At 36.8% G+C, this 20,334-nt stretch overlaps 1 protein-coding gene across 5 annotated transcripts in view; it reads left to right on the top strand.

The window, feature by feature from the left end:
• DPP10 (dipeptidyl peptidase like 10) overlaps positions 1–20,334 on the top strand; it is a 1,281,550-nt gene that overhangs the window by 889,726 nt on the left and 371,490 nt on the right. The gene's annotated exons all lie outside the window — the stretch shown is intronic.

Here is a 20,334-nt window from a genome sequence, read left to right as displayed (position 1 = left end):
TCACTTATTTACAAATAAGTAAGTTATGATTTGTTCATTTATTTTGTTAACTCGTGTCAGTGGGTATTGTTTTTTCATAGGAATAATGTTACAAATGTTGGCTTTTTTAAATAGACCAACAGGTTTATTTCGGGTCATGATAAAGCTGCATACTTTACTAAAGAATAGAATACTAAGAATACTAAAGAATACTTACGATAACTTCAAATTTAACAATTTTTTTCCCTCAACATTGTATTATGAAATGTTCAAGCATACTGAAAATTGAAAGAAGTATACGAAGCAATACATCTATTGTCAACTTTAAAAATTGATCATATTTTGCCCTATTTGCTTGTTCTATATATGCACTATGTTTCTTTTAATTAATTATATATGTGAATTGAACTTGGATACATCATAGTATATCATTATTAAATACTTCTGCATGCGCCTGTATTCAACTTCACATATTGTGTTTATGTTTTTCTATTTCCTTTAAATCAATAATCTTCCCTGTCCATTTATCTATCTACTATCTGTCCATTTATTTATATTTCCTAAGATTTTTGATATTGTTTTTTATCATAACCAGGGCACTCGCCGGAGAATGCCCCCATTATAGATTTGATTTATTCTCATTTTGTGTTGTTTGCTTTGTTCACATATCCCCTAAAATACCAAATACTTGGAAGTTGGGTTTAAGGGCTTAATTATTGCTAAATTATTCTTGGTTTTGGCAAGAATAACTCAGAGGTTATTTACTTCATATTGCAGCACATCAGAAGCACAGTTTGTCAGGTGGTTCATTTATTAAGGATGCTAAGTTTGGTAATCTGGTTCAGGAAATAGCCACTGTACTCCCATTGCAAAATTATGTCTTTGCTATTATTAGCAAGAGATTTCTGATGTGCTAGTTTACTTTAGCACCAAGCTGTCCTTCAATCACCTTTTATACCCAAGGTTTTTAGCATATACTTACAACCTTTACACAAGTTGATTTTTAACTTGGCATTTACAAAATGGTGATTGTTTTCATAATTTGGTTATTTGTTTTGTATTTATCACCCATCATTTTGTAAAACTTAGCTTTTTCTTAACAGAAGACAATAAATATATTTTTTTAAAAAAGCCAGATAAGAACGTTATTATTATATCAAGTGGTTAGAGTGATAGCAAATGAGTCTCTGCCTCTCTCTGCCTCTATATCTATCTCTCTTGCTTTTTCCCTCTTTTTCTGGACATTTGATGTCTTAGTATCAGTCACAGCTCCAGGCTCACAAGAAATTACCTTTCTCCAAAACCCTGGATTTTTTTTTAATAAAGAGTACAGAATAATATTTAAAAAATAAAAACAAGATTTAGAGATATACCTTTACGTTACAATTTTAAAAACTCATAAAGTAATTTTAATGCTTAAACTTAGGGTTCCTCTCAAGTCTATTTTGTATTTGTATCTCTTTTGTTTTACACTGAAAACTTTGGTTCCTACTACATTAACATATTTAAACATTTTTTTAAATTCCATGATAGTTATGCTAGCTTCAAAATTATAGTATGGTATTATTAATAACAATCTATGAGTGAAATAGAGTATTTCTTTGAAGTTTGTCTTGACCTTAAAATGTAAGAATGCAAATAAGCTCAGTGAATGAACTTGCAGAAGTCACTTAAAATAATTCTTTCATATCAGTGGTTATATTAACACTTTGATACACAATTAGGTGAAATTTGTCTTCCATTTTATTTTCCTTTTTTAATTTAATTATATTTGTTTTAATTTGTCAAATTTTTACATGGTTCAAATTTCAAAGTGTATTTTATTAAAAAAAAAAAAAAGAAATCTGTATAGAAACAACTCATTTCACTCTGTTCCTTGTCACATGATGGCTCCTCAAAACTCAAATAATCAGAAATGGTGGTTGTTTCTCCCTGTGGTAAAGGAGCATATCATCTTGACAGAGTCATAGTGGAGTCTCAGAGGGAGGAGAACAAAATTTGGATATCTTTCAGAGTTTTAGAATGTGGTTTAAAGAATTCTTTCTTGAGATGGCTTGATTAGGGATGGGGTAAGGGTTTTGGTTTGGTTGTTTTGAGGAGAGGGTTTAAAAGAACCAGGGGTAGTACACTGTGCTGAACTATTTGATGTGATCAGATTTTCAGGAAGCTCCTGGAATAACAAGTTACTTTCAACTCTTATCTTCCTGGAAAAGCTTTCTAGAATTTAAGATCATGTGAATGCTGGCAGTGGAATAGTGAAATCAGGATAATGTAGGCAGTAAGCTGTGTCGAGGCTGGATGGTTTTGGTTCTCAACTTCAACCCCAATTTCTCTGCTTCGAATGGGTTCTCACATATAGTAGATGCTGAATTATCTATCAAGTGTTTATTTTTGGGGAAAAATAGTGCAATTGCAGATGGCGTTATTTTTTAGATACTCGGTCTCACCATATGTTTGTGTAAGCTCCTATTATAAACCATGAAAGGAGCTGTGCTTAGAGACAAAACTGGTCTAACAAACAAACATCCAAACAAACAAAACACACACAAGAAATCTACAAACAACCTCAGCATTTTGTCCCACATAAAAACTCATTCTAATTTCCTAATTAAATTGCTAAAGGCACATAAACCAAGAAGTTGTCAGGAATTGGTAATGGTTTGGGAGGACAGGAAAGTTCCTGTCTACTCTGTTCACATGTAATTGACTGTTGAGAGACAGCTGCTGCTATGTGCATTGCTCAAAGGACTATAAAGAGTCTATTATGACATTAGAAGAAATGAAAAAGAATCATGATATAATATTTACATAACTTTACACTACCCTTTAATTAAAATATAAATTTTTGATTTATGGGAAATAGATCATCTTTAGACAATTTGATTAAAAAGGGCAGATTTTCAGGAACAAAAAAACCTCTTTGTAAAGACAGGTGTATATTTGGAGAGCCATTGACATTTAAATTTGTTCTGATTCTTCACAATGAGCTTTGAATAGCATTTTCACTTGCAGTGTTACTGGTCTAGGGTTGGTATACGGTTGCATGTGATGATCTTTGTTTCCTTTATGGTGACTCTAGATGACTTACAGTAGGATTTTCTTTGGCACAGCACTAAGCTATTCTGACCTATTCAACAGACTGTCAGTACTTGGGACTGTTCATCCTTATTACTTTTTGTATTGAGAAGGTTTTCCCCTCATTTTTTTAAACAAATAAGTTATTTGGGGAAAACAAAACCTTTAACTTTCACTGGGAGGGAAAATGAATTTTCTAATCCTGATATATGGCCACTTGATGTGGATAAAATAGTATGTGCTCCCATTGTACTTTTAAGTGCAGCTCAACAGAGGGTCACCATTGTACCAGGGTACAATGGAATATTCATGACTATTGGTTTCTTCCTTTATATAAATACTGTAAGTAATTATCCTTGAATTACCAATGCCATCAAGTATTCTACTGCATTTTCTTTCTTTCTTCTTTCTTTCTTTCTTTCTTTCTTTCTTTCTTTCTTTCTTTCTTTCTTTCCTTTCTTTCTTTCTTCTTTCTTTCTTTCTTTCTTTCTTTCTTCTTTCTTTCTTTCTTTCTTTCTCTCTCTCTCTCTCTTTCTTTCTTTTTCTTTCTTTCTCTCTTTCTTTCTTTCTTTCTTTCTTTCTTTCTTTCTTTCTTTCTTTTCTTTTCTTTTCTTTTCTTTTCTTTTCTTTTCTTTTCTTTTCTTTTCTTTTCTTTTCTTTTCTTTTCTTTTCTTTTCTTTTCTTTTCTTTTCTTTTCTTTTCTTTTCTTTTCTTTTCTTTTCTTTTCTTTTCTTTCATGTTGTGTGTGCACAACCACATCCCATTTTCCAAGGGTTTCCCTGTATATGAGCCATCGAGTCTTGTTCCGTGAAGCCCTCCTACTTGGAACACAGCTAATTGGACCAGAGAAGGGCATTGAAGGAAGAGGCTGTTTTTGGTTGCCTGGTCAGTAGTTGACAAAGTACCTGGTCGCCAAGCTCTGCCCCACAATGTTACTCTGTTGAATCATAATAGAAACTATCCAGCTCTTCTTTCTAATAGTGTCCAAATGTAAAGCATATAGAAAACAGACACAAAGAGAGGCACAGGAGAAAGTAAACAGAGACCCCGAGTCAGTAAAATTCATGAAATACAGTGAAGAGGAGGTCAAAAAAGCAGATTGGGGCAGAGCCTCCACAACAGTGCAGTACGAGAGTCAATTATCTCTGCATAGTAAGGATTGTGTAAATTCAATTTCTTTCTTTTTATTTTCTCTATTTTTTAGGTTGTCTGCAATAAGAAAATGTTATTTTTATGATCAGAACAACATATCCAGATTACATATAAATGTATCTGAAAATTCGGAGAAAAAAAATCACTGGTTGATTTAACTAGATTTTCTTTTGTTTATCATCATGACACTGCAAAAGCTACCACATCTGTTGCTTTATGAATGAAATACTGATTGGGAAGCCAAAACACAGTTTTTCAGATCTCATATTCAGGCCACTGTAAAAGCCTTTCTTTTCTGGGAATGAACCATTGATAGCTATCCTGTGTTCTAGCAGAGGGGCAGTTGTGGATGGTGGGGGAATTTCAGCATGTTAGTCATCAAGTCTAATTCTCCAATTGTGTGTTTTAACCATTTGGCTTTGTCTGAGGAAGGTAATTCTGTATCCCCCAGTGATTTTTTCCACTTAGATTTCTCTGTTATAACAGATGTCTTTGACATACTGGCCAGAGTCTAAGGGATTTGATATATACTTCCGATTCAGTAGCCAAGGGTTGTTAGGGATACAACATTTTTCTGAGGAAGGGCCTTAAGCTTCTCTCTCCCATTAGTGTGCACTAAGTTCATGCCATGTTTATGCCAAGTGCTACCTGAGCGAGTAATAAAATATATATATATAATTACCCTGCCCCAAACTCTACCTATGTGGAGTGATTTCAGAATCTTATTTCAAACCTAGATTTTAAAAATAATTTAATCTAACTATTATTGTCAAAATGAATACATGTAAACCCAGTTCAATAAAGTGACTTGCCAAGATCATATAAAAAGTGCGGGATCCCTGGGTGGTGCAGCGGTTTGGCGCCTGCCTTTGGCCCAGGGTGTGATCCTGGAGACCCGGGATCGAATCCCACGTCGGGCTCCCGGTGCATGGAGCCTGCTTCTCCCTCTGCCTATGTCTCTGCCTCTCTCTCTCTCTGTGACTATCATAAATAATAAAAATTAAAAAAAAAAAAAGCGCAACACAGAGCAGAGTCTAGATCTCTGTTGTCTTCTTTCTTGTTAGATGCTGCTTCTACCTGACCTGGAGGAGGTACATTCTCATTGATCTTTTATCCAACACTTAATATTTATTCCTGACACTTAGTAGGAGATCAGTTAATGTCATTTAAATGAATACTGAGTACACTCTGTAACACATATCAGAGATGTAAGTAATTTGTCTTCGGAGAAGATTTTACATCCACAGCATACATGTTACAGCAAATTTTGAAACTAATATATATTTAACATCAAATAATACTTACATATATATAAATTTGTGCTTGGCACTCTGCCAGGATTTGCCAAAGAGATTAATATAACATTAGCCTTGCCTTTCTGAACACTTAATGTCTCATGCAAAGTCAAAAGAGAAGGAGAGAAAGGGAGAGAGAGGTGGAGAGGAGGGAGAGACTTAAAGAAAAGTGCTGAGCTCCTAGAATACTTTGAGCAAAGCATGTATCAAAGACCAAACTACAGAGCCACTATCTTCCAAGTTAACATTAAAACAGAACACTGTGTTCAGGAAGCACACTGGAAAGAAATCACAGCTTTTGACTCAAAATATCCAGATTCCCACTGATAAGCCATGTTCCTTAAGATGGGGACAGATTTCTTTAAAGAGCTATTGCTAAAGTCAACTTTTAAACTTTCATGTGTCATCAGAAGGCTTCATCATGATCTCAGATTTTAGAATTTCCTGTGCTCTTTTCTCTTCTTGAGCTTTTACTGATGCCAGTGATTTGTGATCTGTTTGTAGATCTAAACCTTACTACTTTATTTGCCTAGTAAGTGAGGTTTTTAATTCTTTTTTTTTAATATTTTATTTATTTATTCATGAAAGAGAGAGACAGAGCCAGAGCCAGAGACACAGGCAGAGGGAGAAGCAGGCTCCATGCAGGGAGCCTGACATGGGACTCAATCCCGGGTCTCCAGGATCAGGCCCTGGGTTGAAGGTGGCGCTAAACTGCTGAGCCACCTGGGCTGCCTGAATTCTGGTCAAATTTCTCCTCTTGCTTTCTTCTCTTTTTAACTGGCCTTACATATTCTTTCTGTTTATTATTGCTCTGCCTCAGCAACTGTATGTCTGGCTGTACCCTGGCCAGTTTGTTTGTTTGTGGTTTTTGGGTTTTGATGCCTCCCTAGATGATCAGTTCAAGACCTAGCTCTGTTTGTTGGAAAATTCCATGGCCCCATCATAGGCCAGACAGTAACAGCCACATCTGCATCTATCTTTGACATTTGTGTTCATGTGTATTAACATTCTACCAATAGTTGTTTCTAAAGGGTTAACTTCTAAAGTTCATCCTTTTGTATATGGTCTCTGTTTAAAATGAAACTAGAAAGTAACACAGTCTGTATTAATTAAAAGGTCCATTAAGGGCTCAATGCCAAAAGCTGGATAGATGAAAGCTTGCCAAGTGCACAGGGCCAGAAACTTAATTGCACCTTTCTTTAGCAAGAGTTCCATTGACTGTAATTCTCAAATATGACCTTCCCTTAATTTTGTGCTAATGCATAAAATGACGGTCCTGCTTGTCTTTGTGCTTGCCATTTGCATGATATATATGCATGTGCCATAAAATGGAGTTTGCATATGTATATGTGAAAGTAGGGATCCTGACCTGATGTCAGTAAGAAATAAACTGACGGCTCTGCCTGTATGCCTGATATTTTTATGTAAATATATATATTCATATTTATTTTAATGAGCAAACTATTTTAGGATATTCACAATGAGTTTTTAATATATTGTATATACTGATTCTAGGATTATTGCAATTTTTCATACAGCTTTGAAAGGAATCATGACACAAATCTGAAAATGAAACAGTAAACTTGAAGTCATTTGTGTTTATTTTCTGAGAATATTAAGCTAATTAGACTACAAGATATCCTTCCAAAATTGAAATTATATTTTGACGCTTGCAACTAGGTTATACTACACAATATGTTGCCATGGAATGGCCACTCTAGTGGCTGTTGAACAGACATTTTTCTTTGCCAAGTCACAGAGGGAAGTTAACAGGATGGGTACTGTGTTGATAGAATGCAAAAGTCAGTCCACACTTTCCAGCTCCCTGGTGTGCAGTGGAGTGTACTTAGGGATTTAGGAGAAGGGTTAATTAGGGTCTTCTTCCCTCTGTTCTCATAATTTGCTGATATTGGTTTCAAGCTTATTTCAAGTAGAAAACAAATCAGCATTAAACTGATAGCTCTCTCAATGGGTAGCTAATGTAGGTGGATAAGCAACCTCGAAACCATAGCTAAATCTAGCCAAAACAAGTGGATGGGAAATTGATAGTACATTCCTGAGATCCTGAGCTATACTACTCTGTATCATTTTTTTGTCCTTGCCCTTCCTTGTTATCAAGCACTTAACTGGTAACTTAAGGCTTAGAATAGAGAGTAGAAGCTTGGAAAATATTTTTTAGACATTTTTATACTCAAAATACCATTAATCAGTTAATTAAGTCATAATTTAGTGTGTGCCTTTCATGTGGCAAGCATTTTATTAGTTCTGGTCTTATAAGAGATAAACATAAGACACCATTTCTGCCCACCGAAAGCTCAAAGGCTTTGTGGGAGTCAGACCAATAAATAGGCAATTATAAGGCTGTGTTCCAGTTTCATGAGTAGCAATTTATACAAGGAGATTGAAATCTATGAGATTTCTAGAATTTAGATGTAAAAGGGACTAATCAAGTGAAGAGACTTTACCACAAGAGGTTGTGTCGCTTGCTATGTGATTGCTGCCTGGTGACATCCTATAGGTCTTATTTTATAACATTTCAGAGACTTGTTCTGTAACTCATACATAAGGAACCAAATTCTGATATTTCCACTCATACTTGCCATATAAGACTGATACAATCTTGTGTTAGCTTTTCCTCTGAAGAACGGATATTGGACACAAATGCATATGTTTGAATTAAGTGCTCCTTGGTGCAAATAGAGCTCTTCAACATAGATACAAGTCTTTCATTATTAATTTCTTGGTACTGTATACTCTTTCAATAAAACGTGCTATCCTTATAAAAAAAAAAGATTTTATTGATTTATTCTTGAGAGAGAGAGAGAGGCAGAGACATAGGCAGATAGAGAAGCAGTCTCCCTGCAGGGAACCCAGTGTGGGACTAGTCCCAGGACCCCGGGATCATGACCTGAGCCAAAGGCTCACCCATTGACCCACCCTGGCATCCCGGTACTGTATATTCTAAATTGCCAAGGGCCTACTAGAAAAAGATAAGATCAGTAGATACAGACTCCCAAAATAATGTAAAAATATCACCTCCCTGACTCTCAGATAGCGGTGTCAACTTCTTTCTAAGGAATATGGTTACTGTGGCATACAGAGAGAAGTACAATTTAAAGGGGTTTGGGAAACAATTTGCAGTTTGGAAAAGGGCTTATATAAGTTTTGACAACAGTTTATATCAAGAGTAATAATATCATAACAATATAGTTATTGTAGCCAACTCTTCTGTATTGAAGCAATATTCCCAGTGCTAGAGATACATTAATTCTTTTAATTCTTAAAAGAATTCCATGACATAGTTTTCTATATAACTACATTTTATATGTAAGGAAACAGGGAAAAGGAGATCACAGTTGTCCATGATCATAGCTAGCATGTGTCACTGATTGGTTTTGGGTGTTATTTTCAGCTTCATAATATCTCTAATTTCATTATGTCTCACTCTTTCTTCTGTGTTGTGCTTGGTGTTTCTTGTGATTTGTTAATTTTTCAGTGGAATTATCTGTGCTTTTTAGGTATTCAGTCTTGTCACCAGTATATTTTTATTCCATTCATTTTCATTTTTCTCTATTTTTTTTCTAGTCCAATTGTGTTAGCCAGTATCTCCAAAATAGTGATTGTGGTAGTGGACATTTTGTCTTAGTGTAAATGCTTAATTTGTTCCACGCAGTATGTGTGCTTTGAAGTTCAGCTAGATATATTTTAAAAATTAAGGTTTATATGAGAAAGCAACTTTAGTAATCCAGGTGAATTATGTATGTATGAAGTATGTAGCATGAAGAAGAAGAGTGAGAGTCCAACTCATCTTGAAGGTAGAGTTTATAAGATTCCCTGGTGTGTTAGATATGACATGCAAGAGAAACAACTAATTCAAGAAAGGTTACTTTGATCTGCAAAACTCTGAACTGAAAAAAAAAAAAAAAGTTCATTATTTGCCAAGTTATGGAAAATACCAGAGGAGCAAGTATGTAGAAAAGATCAGGAACTTTTTCATTTCACATGTGGTACAGTTCTCCAGAGAATCAGAATCTATAGGAGATGATAGATAGATAGATAGATAGATAGATAGATAGATAGATAGATAGATAGATAGATAGATGATGGATAGATAGAATTTAAGGAATTGGGTCAAGGGCTTGCGGGGCTAGCAAATCCAAAATTTTTAACAGGCCAGTGGGCTAGAAATTTTGGGAAGAGTTGATGTTGCAGTCTTGAGTCTGGAGGCAGAATTTCTTCCTTTATCGAAAACCTCAGTCTTTTCTCTCATGGCCTTCTTCAATTGATTGGAGTTAACATACAACAAGTTAACACAGAACATCAACCTTCACAACATATTAGGCTTTCAGTACCTATTAGACATCTAAGTAGAAATGCCAAATAGCCAGTTAAGATCAAGTTCCTCAGCACAGAGATGCCTTTTAAGCCTTCCCACTGGCTAAGAAAATCTTATCCCCGAGTCCAAGTGAAGAAAGGGAGTTTAATGGTTCAAGGAGGGAGTGATTATCTGTATTAAGGCAGCTGATGAGCCAGGTAAGAGTTTGAAGATTATACTATTGGGTATAGTATTGCTGAAGTCATTTTTGTCCTGACAAGACTAGTTTCCACTGAGTAGGGAAGGTATAAGCTTGTAGAAGTAATACGAAAGAGGAGTGAGAAGGACATGAATTAGCAGTGTTTTTAAGCGATTTTGGTGTAAAGAAGAATAAGAGACAGTAGCTATGAGTAAAGGAAGGTGTAGGGTCAACTATTTTTTTTTAAATAAAATACACTCTATCATGCTGTATGTTAATGAAAATAGTCTAGTAAACATGAAAAAGCTGATGTAATAAAGAGAGATATAATTGCCAGAGGTTTGCTGATGAGGTGAAAAGTTTAGGACTTAGGTCCCAAAAGGAGGGGTGTTTTCAGAGAGTAGAGCCTGATAGTTGATCCAGAGTAACAGAGGAGGCAGGGCACATAGAAACAGGTGCATAGATCGGGTGCTGGGATAATGAGATAGCACTCCTCTGATGGCTTCTATTTTCTCTGTGAAGCAATGCCATCTGGTGAAAGTAAAAAAGAGCAAGGAGCTATTGTGTATTTGAGGAGAGAGAAAATATATGAATTGATTGTCTAAGAGAGTGGTACATTTGTACAATTCAGCAACAGCTATTCTTTAAAAATGATGCTTTTCTGTCACCTGCCAGAAAATTGCTATAATACGTACAAATCTACAGTGACTGTGAATGTAAATGGTACCCTCGGTAGTTGAGCAGTGCTTAAAATACATGTTGATGCTGTACTAGGAAATTACAGTAGAAGAGTTTAGTATTTATTTGCTGACTGAATGAATATAAAGCAGAAAATTCCCTTAAAAGAAAACTAATGAAATCTATTTAATTTAAGATGGGTGACCAAGCTTATAGCATGTAGTTTATATAGTTTGCTCTGTGAGGTAACCAAAATTAGGAGTGGGATTAAGAGATAAAGTCCACCACTAGCTTTATGATTTAATGTTTTGCCTAACAGTGTCCAAATTATTAAAGTAAGCTTTCAAACATTTATTCGAAAATAGGCCATCCTTTTCTGTTCTTTATAACTTAAATGAGTCCATTTTGCAAAAAAAAAAAAAAATGTATGTGCTGCTTGAATTCTATAGAAAAGAAAGAACTAAAATACATTTTAAAAATATCTAAAACCATTAAAATGTCCCCTGGTGATATTTAAAATGAGAAATAGGGCACTACTTATTTAAGTAGTATATTAATAATGTATAAATGGGTTGAATCTTCTCCTCTTGGGGTTCTGGAACTTTTCTCATATAATTGTATATACTCGTAGATGAATTATATTGTTGATAACTGAGATATAAAGAATGTGACATGAAAGTATTCTTGACTTAGGTTCACATACTTTATGTAAAATGTAAATGTAAGTTATTAGAGGTAAAGGTGAGATTTTGTTTTTCCAGAATATTTTGGGCTGATAGTAAAACCAAATCCTATCCTACCAGTCATAAATTCTCCCCATGAAGTTCTTTAGAAGCTATACATTTGGACCTCAATGTATCACCTCAGCAATAGTAATGTTAGTTGATCTAGACTCAAGACCTAAGAAATTTCTATTTTCCCCTTCATATGTGCCTGGTTACTGGTTTACACAAGCATGTATGCAGGAGAGACAGAATATATATGACTGAGCCAAAAAGAATCCATTGATATAGATATCACAGAATAGAGCTGAAATAGAAATGCAAAGACAAGGAGAGAGTGAATCATGGATGATTGCTTGCTTATTAAGGCACTATTTAAGCCCAATAAATGCCTAATGCTCTGACCAATGAGCTCTGCAGCTCATCCTTCACAGAAAGATCTGGAAAAGTGTTGTGAAGAGCCAGCATTATATGAGAAGTATGAGAAGTATGCCAAAAGCCAACTATGATGTTTTAGAGATGTTATACCTCTTCACCTCAATTGATATAATTTAGGGGATGGCAGTTACCTTGTAAGACATCTACTTTAACTCACTGGTAGTGTCAGGCAAGTAATGGAAAGTCAGAAGGCTTAAATGACTTGTCCAGAGTTTCATTGACACTTAGAACCAGTACCATAACTTGACTTTCCTTGGGAATTTTTTTGGTTCCTACATATGTATAAGTTGTATATAAAATCTTTCATTTAATAATCATAGGATATAGAATTATCTGGCTAGTTGGTGAGAATATACCACTAGGAGTCTATTTCACATGAAAAACCAGGATGTGTCCTGGAAGAGACTTGTCCCTAAGGCGAATTTTTTTGGTGTATTGTTCCAGCAACTGAATCTGAGCTAGAGCCATCAGTAAAAGGGAGTGGGGTGAGGCCAATGAGTGAACTGCCCAAGTAGCTGGATATCTGTGATTGCCACTTATTGCTGTGACATAGGACACATGTGATTTGCAACTCATCCTTCACAGAAAGATCTGAAAAGGGATTGTGTAGAGCCAGGACATGTTGGAGAAGCATGCCAAAAGCCAGACATGATGCTTTAGAGATGTTATATCTCTTCATGTTTGACCTGAATTGATATAATTTGGGCAGTTACTTTGTAGGACATCTACATAACCAAACTATGTGAACAGGGTGAAAAAGTGTTTTCACCAGAGGTAGTATAAGACACGGGGCTAAAAGCCTGTATTGCTTGGTCTCTGTCAAACAGGTTAATTAACACACAATTGGACCTTCTCCTCTATGACACAAGATATCATAGATATCATGTTGATCAGACATCTTATAATTTTGGCTTATCAAGGATTAAGGAATCATAGTTTTAGTCTGTAATATAGTGGTCCTACCTAAATTTTTTCCTTTTGTCCCCTGCTTTCTTCCTCATTCACATTTAATTCATTATTTATTGAATCTTTAACATGTTCTTGTCATTAAGAACTTTATACCCGTATACATTCATAGAATTTCAAACCTGAAAATGATCTCAGCAACATAAATATATTTATATTAATTTGAATCAATTAGACTCAGGCAAATAGTGAAAAATATATGAGGGGATTCCATGAGAGACTAAAATACAGTCATCACTTCTTTTTTTCATGCCTGTTAAAATGTAAGGATGCCAAGTTCAGGGCCTGCTTTCTATTTCAAAATTCCCTTCATCTCCAACAAGTTGAAAGCCCTCCTCCCACCCCAAGGCTCTTTGTAGATTAGGGAATATAAATAGGACCTTCAACTCATAGGAGTTTTATGCCTGGAACAGATGAGAAGTGACTGCTCTGTGGCAAGCCTCTATGGGAGATTCCTTAGCAAACTCAAATGGATTTGAGGGAGAAAATTGTTGGTGAAAAGCTTTTAAATGAGTTCTGTTACTTTGAGGGGAGATCAGTCGTCCCAAGGATCATTCACCGTGAGAGGCAGAATGGAAACTCCCTTAATATTATAAATTGCTATTTTGATATGTATAGCACAAGCAACATAGAGTTCTGGGGTTTGAGTTAGTTTTTTTTTTTTTTTTTTTTTTTCCTTCCCAATGAATACATTTTGGTATTAGTTATTTATTTCAACCAGAGGTATTTTAGAGAGCAGTTCTGTTTGGGTGGTCTCCTTAGCTTTGTAGTTTAGGTAAGAAGTCTGCATGACTGTGCCTGCAGCATATTTCTTTGTGATAAAAATGTGCATCATTCTGCTAAGCAAATGACAAAATCATTTACTGCAAACAAGCAAAAATTGTTAGAAGACTGAAACCACAAATGATGAAAGTTTTACTACCCGTAGATCTTCATTTCTATGACTTTCATTCTGTCCCTATGAATTAGAGAATGACTTGATAAAGTTTTAGTAAATAATCACATTTCATATTCCTAACCTTTTCTTTTTTTTTTTATCTTAAATAAACTTGTTGATAATGAGAAGAGTAAATCATTCCCAGTGATATTATTCATATATTGTGGGTTCGTTCAATTAAGGGAGTTAAATAAAAAGTATATAAATTTATTTCATGTCCTATGACTTTCTCAGTGGTAGGATTGTTTGCTCAGATTCATTTACATAAGGGGCAAAATTATTAATCATTTAGTGTTACACGAGACAATGACATTCTTTCAAATGCCACTCTCTTACAATGTGTAACCTCAGTCCTGAGAATACCCTAGGTGAGCTCTCTCTCTGGAGAACTATCCAACTCTCTCTTGCTATCCAATTGAAATATAATAAGAGCTACATATATAAGCATATGAAGTAGAAACTGCCTCGGAGCCACACTGCAAAAAAGGAAACAGGTAAAATTAATTTTAATGAAGGAATCCATTTAATTAACTCTATTCAAATTTTAGCACTTCATCATGCAATTAATATAAGAATTACTAATGATATATTTTACATTTTTTATAACACAGTGTTTTATACTTATAGAGCCTTTCAAGTCAATTCAGCTACATATGGAGTGCTCTGTAGTTAAATGTGCCTGGGGTGTCTATTCTATTTGGAAAGAGAACTCTAGGGTACATATTCTTATTGATATACAAAAATTATTATTTTGATGAAACATCATAAGAAATAGGATTTTTTTAATGTTAATTAAAAATTCAAATGACAAAGGAAAGTCATCCTTTTTAGTATGTGTGCTGCCAAAGCAGGCATGCAAAGTCATACTTTTTAAATGGGTGCCTTGTGTGTATATATAGCCATCCCTGTCTGTGTGAAGTTTCTATAGAGGAAAAAACTGGTAATTGAGGGAAAGAATGGCTTTGCCTGGGATAGTGGCTGAGAAAACTGGCTGAGGGAAAGTATGCTCCAAGGCTAGTTAAGCAAACATTAACTTAACTTTTGATATCATAAATTATATAAGGGACATTTCTGAGATAAGTATTATAATGTGCATTGTACAGCAAAGTGGCAGTGCCTTACTGGGATTGCTGTCTGATACTAACTAGAAAACAATATTTGAAAACTACAGTTGTTTTGTTTTATTATAACTATATTCATCTGCAAGGAGACCTTATATAGTACCTCTTATATTTGCTTAGCTTTGATTTATACTCATATGCATTTATCTTTAGCAAAAGCTGATTAAAAAAACAGATCTATAATTTGCATTCCTGGGGATGCCAGATTCCCCAAACACAGCTGTCAAATACCAGCTATCAAATACCTTCTGGCACCAAATGCTTTCAGCACCTGATGATTTAGAATCATACCAGAGTCTTTGTTAGAACCTGGATAACTTTATGCCAACCTGGCCAGAACAACAGTTAGTTAAATGTTTGAAAATCACTATAGGAAATATCCTGTTATAAAGAGGCCAAAACAACCAGCAACCAGTAAGGTTAAACCTAAATCTAGATGTAATCAAGTATTATACTTGTCAGTATTATAGAAACAATAGTATTATTATATTTAAGATTTCAGTTTTGTGGGCACCCCGGGTGGCTCAGCGGTTTATCACCTCCTTTAGCCCAGGGTGTGATCCTGGAGATTCAGGATCGAGTCCCACATCAGGCTCCCAGCGTGGAGCCTGCTTCTCCCTCTGCCTGTGTCTCTGCCTCTCTCTCTCTCTCTCTCTCTCTCTCTCTCTCTCTCTCTCTGTCTCTCATGAATAAATAAATAAATACATACATACATACATAAATCTTAATAAAAAAATAAAGATTTGAGTTTTGTGTAGTAGATTTTACATTTGACTAGCATTCATTTTTTGTGAAAATATTAATGTATAGAACATTTTTATCATGAAATACCTGCCTTGGTAACTTTTTTTTTTTAAAGATTATTTATCTTTAAAGATTAAAGAGAGATTTTCTCTCTCCCTTGCCCCCGGCCCTCCCCTCTGTTGGGCTCTCTCTCAAAAAATAATGAAAATAGAGATGACACAGCAAGATGGAAGGCCAGCAGGTCCGAAGGCTCCCTGTTGCCAAAAACAACAAAAAATAATAAACAACTTCAAACTGACAAAAAGCTCAGGGAAAGCTCTGGATCACAACGAAGCAGCATCAAAAACCCTTAAGAACTTAGGAGGACCCCCACAGAAAGGCATAAGAAGTATTCTATCTGTCTCTGCCTCCCACAGTCCAGAGCAGCTTGATGTCAGCAGGCGTTCCCTCAGAGCAACATTACCCTATGGGGAAAAGGAGAGCAGGACAACTCCAGGAAGCCTTATCACTGTGGACTTTTGCAGCCTTTGCTCTTAAGGACTCCCACAGACTTCACCAACAGTGATCCCAGCTGAAGAAGCTTCTCAGAGTCTTTATTGGTCATCAGCTTCCTGGGCTACAGCTGTTGCTGCAGGGAGACGCATCCCCAGGGATCCCGGTGCTAAGCTCTCTAGGATCAGGACGTCAGGGTGCCTTGCCATGTACAGGACCAGAGCTGCACTTCTGTGTGCCCTGCTTCAGGTCCCCACATCATGGCTTTGTCCCACCATTCTGGGTGCAGCCTCTGCTGCTCTGAGTCCTGCCCTCAGGTCTAGCATCACAGTGTTGACCAACCATTATCAGACTGAGCTGCTGCTGCTCTAGAACTGGGCCCCAGGGTCCGAACATGAGGATTTAGTGGGCTACTAGGAGGGGCCTGCTGCTGCTGTTTTGTGGCTGTCCCCTGGGCCAGAGCCAGGACTTTGACACATCAAACCCAGGCTGCACTGCTAATGTACCCTTTACCCTGGGCCCAAGCACCACTGTACCCTATCATCTCAGGGGCTATTGCCACTGCTGTGCCTCCCCGCTACCCGCTGCCCGAGTCACCGTAGTGAATCCTAGAGACTCAGATCCCTGTTCTGCAGGAGCTTTGCACACCCATGCACCTTAGAAACCAGTACCATTGCTGCAGCAAGTGTGTCTGTACCCCCAAGACACAGGCATTGTGATAACTGCGTGTACTTGATCCCAGGACCCCATCTCTGCTATGTTCTAGTGCCAGCTTGCCAGACCAGGCACCAAGAGGTATACCCATGGCTAGGACTCACTGTCATGGGCAAAAAAAAAAAAAAAGGAGAACAGGAGAATCCCAACACCCTTTCACATCTAAGGATTTCAATAGCTGTAGCTACTGCTGCCACCCTCAGGACCTCCAAAGTTTCTGCTACAGATGAATGACCTGGCAGCTGAGGAATTTGCATAGAGACTATACTGCTGTGTAGTCCCAGGAATCAAAGACACTGCACCTTCCAAGCTGGTGCCCTCTCAGCCACCTTCAGGTGAAAGTTTTTTCACACTGAAGCCAGTATGAAAAGGCTGGGAGAGATGAATGCTTCCTCAAATGTATCGACATTAACACAGAACCATCAGAAACATGAAAAAACTTTAAGACACACATGCACACCAACAAAAGAAACACAGCAGTTTTCTAATTATGAACCTCAAAGAAATTTTAGTCTTTGAGTTCCCTGAACATACACTCGCAGTGGAATATTACCCAGCCACAAAAAGGAAGGAAACCTGCTGACACGGGAGAGCGAGGTTCTTGTCTCACGGAGTCGGAGAATGAATCTTGCAGACAAAAGAGAGTGAGTAAAGCAATAGAAGTTTATTGAGCAGAGATCCAGAGAAAGCTCTCGACGTGAGGGGGGCCCAACAGGGTGCCACTGAGGGTGTGGAGTGGCAGTCTCTTATTGAGAGCCTAGCCAGGGAGCCCACAACCTTGAGATTCTTGTGCAGTCTTGGTTTGAGCAGGGACTACTGATGACACCTTAATGACATTTCTTTGTGGTCTGGTGAGTTTCTGTGATTACTTAGTAGCCATTAAAGGAGGATACTCCCTAACATTTAGAAGCTAAGGAGCCAGTTTTTTTTTTTTTTTTTTCCCCTCTATTTTTTACTTATCTCTGTTTCCTTGGGATGGGTAGGAACCTCACTCTAGGCCTTTTGGTGTCCCTGGGTTTTATGGGAGCCCATGGATCTATGGGAGCCTGACTTTGGGCCTTTCCCCTATCCTTCCCTGCCTAGCCCCATCTGCCCCTAACTCGTTCCTACAACACTGCCATTATTAACAACATGCAGGAAACCAAAGAGCATTATGCTAGATGAAACACACCAAACAGAGAAAGACAATATTGTACGGTATCACTTTTATACAGTATACAAAACAAAACAAAACCAGTTTCATGGAAACAGACTAAATGTAGGGAGAAATGGGAGAAAGCTGATCCAAGGATACACATATTCAGTTATAAGAAAAATAAGTTCTGAGGATCGAATGGATGTCATGAAGACTAGTTGATGATACAGCACCACATACTTGGAGGTTACTGAGAAGAGATCTTTAGCATTCTCACCACATGCACACAAAAAGAGTTAAGGTGATGAATGTGCTAATTATCTTGTTCTTGGTAATCACTCCATAATGTATATCAAATCATCCTGTAGTACACTTTAAATATGTACACTCACATTTGTCAGTTATTCCTCAATAAAGTTTAAAAACAAAATGAAAAAGAAATTTTTAATTTTTCCCCTAAAAATCTGTTTCATCAAATTGGAAGTGGAAGTTGAGATAAGGAGGGCCTGGGTAGCTCTGCAGACACTTTGTAACTTCTCATTTACATCAGTTTTATATCTTATTTTTTTTTCTAGGAGACTGGATTTTTTAATACAAACAATATAAATTACATTTTTTTGGATGAGCATTGGATATTATATGTGAGTGAACAATCAGTAAATTCTACTCCTGAAACCAATATCACAGTATATGTTAACTAACTAGAATTTAAAAAAAAAAAGATTTTATTTATTTATTCATGAGAGACACAGAGAGAGAGGCAGAGACATAAGCAGGGAGAGAAGCAGGCTTCTCTAGGGGAACCGGATGTGGGACTTGATCCTGGGACTCTGGACCATGCCCTGAACCCAGGGCAGATGCTCAACACCTGAGCCACCCAGGCATCCCAACTACCTATAATTTAAATAAAAATTGGAAACCCCAAAAATTTTTTTTTCAAAAGTTAAATATTATGTTGGGGATTCCAAAAACATGTATTTTAATGATTGAAAAGAGGTAGCCAATTTATAGAATCATTAAGACCTGAGTCTCGGATCATTAACATAAGTCACTAAGACAAAAGCCATACTATTTATTATGAATTTAAGTAATTTGAGGTTGTGACTAATAGGTTATAATCAGTTGTCTGTAGAAGGGGATTGTGTTGAGTTGTGTGATTACTAACAGACTATTTGTAATGGGCAGTCACCTTTGCCAAACATGCCTGAAAGGCAAAATTTGTGCATATTCAGCTGGCTTGATAAGAGAAGTGTAATAGTGGGAGATGGAGATGGTGCTCTTCAAAATGCACAAATGTTTTGTGGAGAAGCAATTCCATGACTCAGTACTAAAGAGAGCACAGGGTACAAATGGAAGAAGGACTCTAGGAGAAACTGCAGTTTGCTGGGAGGTATTGGCCCCTGAGAGATTTATTGCATTATGTAATTGACTGCTTTCAGGAGAGGAGTAATGAGTTTGCCAAGCTGGGAGATGGAAAGTGACACCAGGAAAAGAGAATTAGAGGAATATAGGTTGTACAATTCTAGAAATAGCTCTTGATATTAGAAGTGATTTTGAAATTGAATTCAAATTCTTCTCATAGTAAGTAGCAAACATAGTGGCTATGATTAAAGAACATCTTCCTTTCCCTGCTAAAACCTCTTTGGAAAATATAATTTCTCCAAATTACTCCCCACCCCTCCTCTTAAAACAGTGCTAAAAAACACAAAACACTAAACACTAAAACACTAAAACTAAAATAAAGATTCTCTGTCCTCCGTTAGTGTTAGTTTTGTTCTTCCTTAAGTGTTGGAAAGAGAGGGATCACAATGAAGAAGGGAGGATATCATTTTATCACCAGAGATTATTTGTCACCATTATTTTGCTGCAGTCCACATCTTTTTCTGTGGGACTTTAACTAGACTAAGCAGTAAGCATGGGAGGGAATGGAACCTTCTTATCCATACAAATTGTGGAAGTTGAGATAAGGAGGGCCTGGGTAGCTCAGTCTGTTAAGCATCTACCTTGGTTGGGTTCATGTCATGATCCCAGAGTCTTGCGATCAGGCCCTGTGTAGGGCTCCCTTATTTTTTTTTTTTTTAAGATTTTATTTATTTATTCATGAGAGACACACACAGAGAGAGAGAGAGAGAGAGAGAGAGAGAGGCAGAGACAGGCAGAGGGAGAAGCAGGCTCCATGCAGGGAGCTTGATGTGGGACTCAATCCCGGGAATCCAGGATCACACACCAGGCCAAAGATAGGCACCAAACCACTGAGCCACCCAGGGATCCCCTAGGGCTCCCTTCTGAGCTGAGAGCCTGCTTCTCTCTCTCCTCCCTGCTTGTCCTCTCTCTTGCTATCTCTGTCTCTCTCTCACAAATAAATGAAAACG

The sequence above is a fragment of the Canis aureus genome, chromosome 20 (genome assembly GCF_053574225.1).
Source record: "Canis aureus isolate CA01 chromosome 20, VMU_Caureus_v.1.0, whole genome shotgun sequence".
NCBI classification, from domain to species: domain Eukaryota; kingdom Metazoa; phylum Chordata; class Mammalia; order Carnivora; family Canidae; genus Canis; species Canis aureus.
This window is presented reverse-complemented; position numbering and strand designations above follow the sequence as displayed.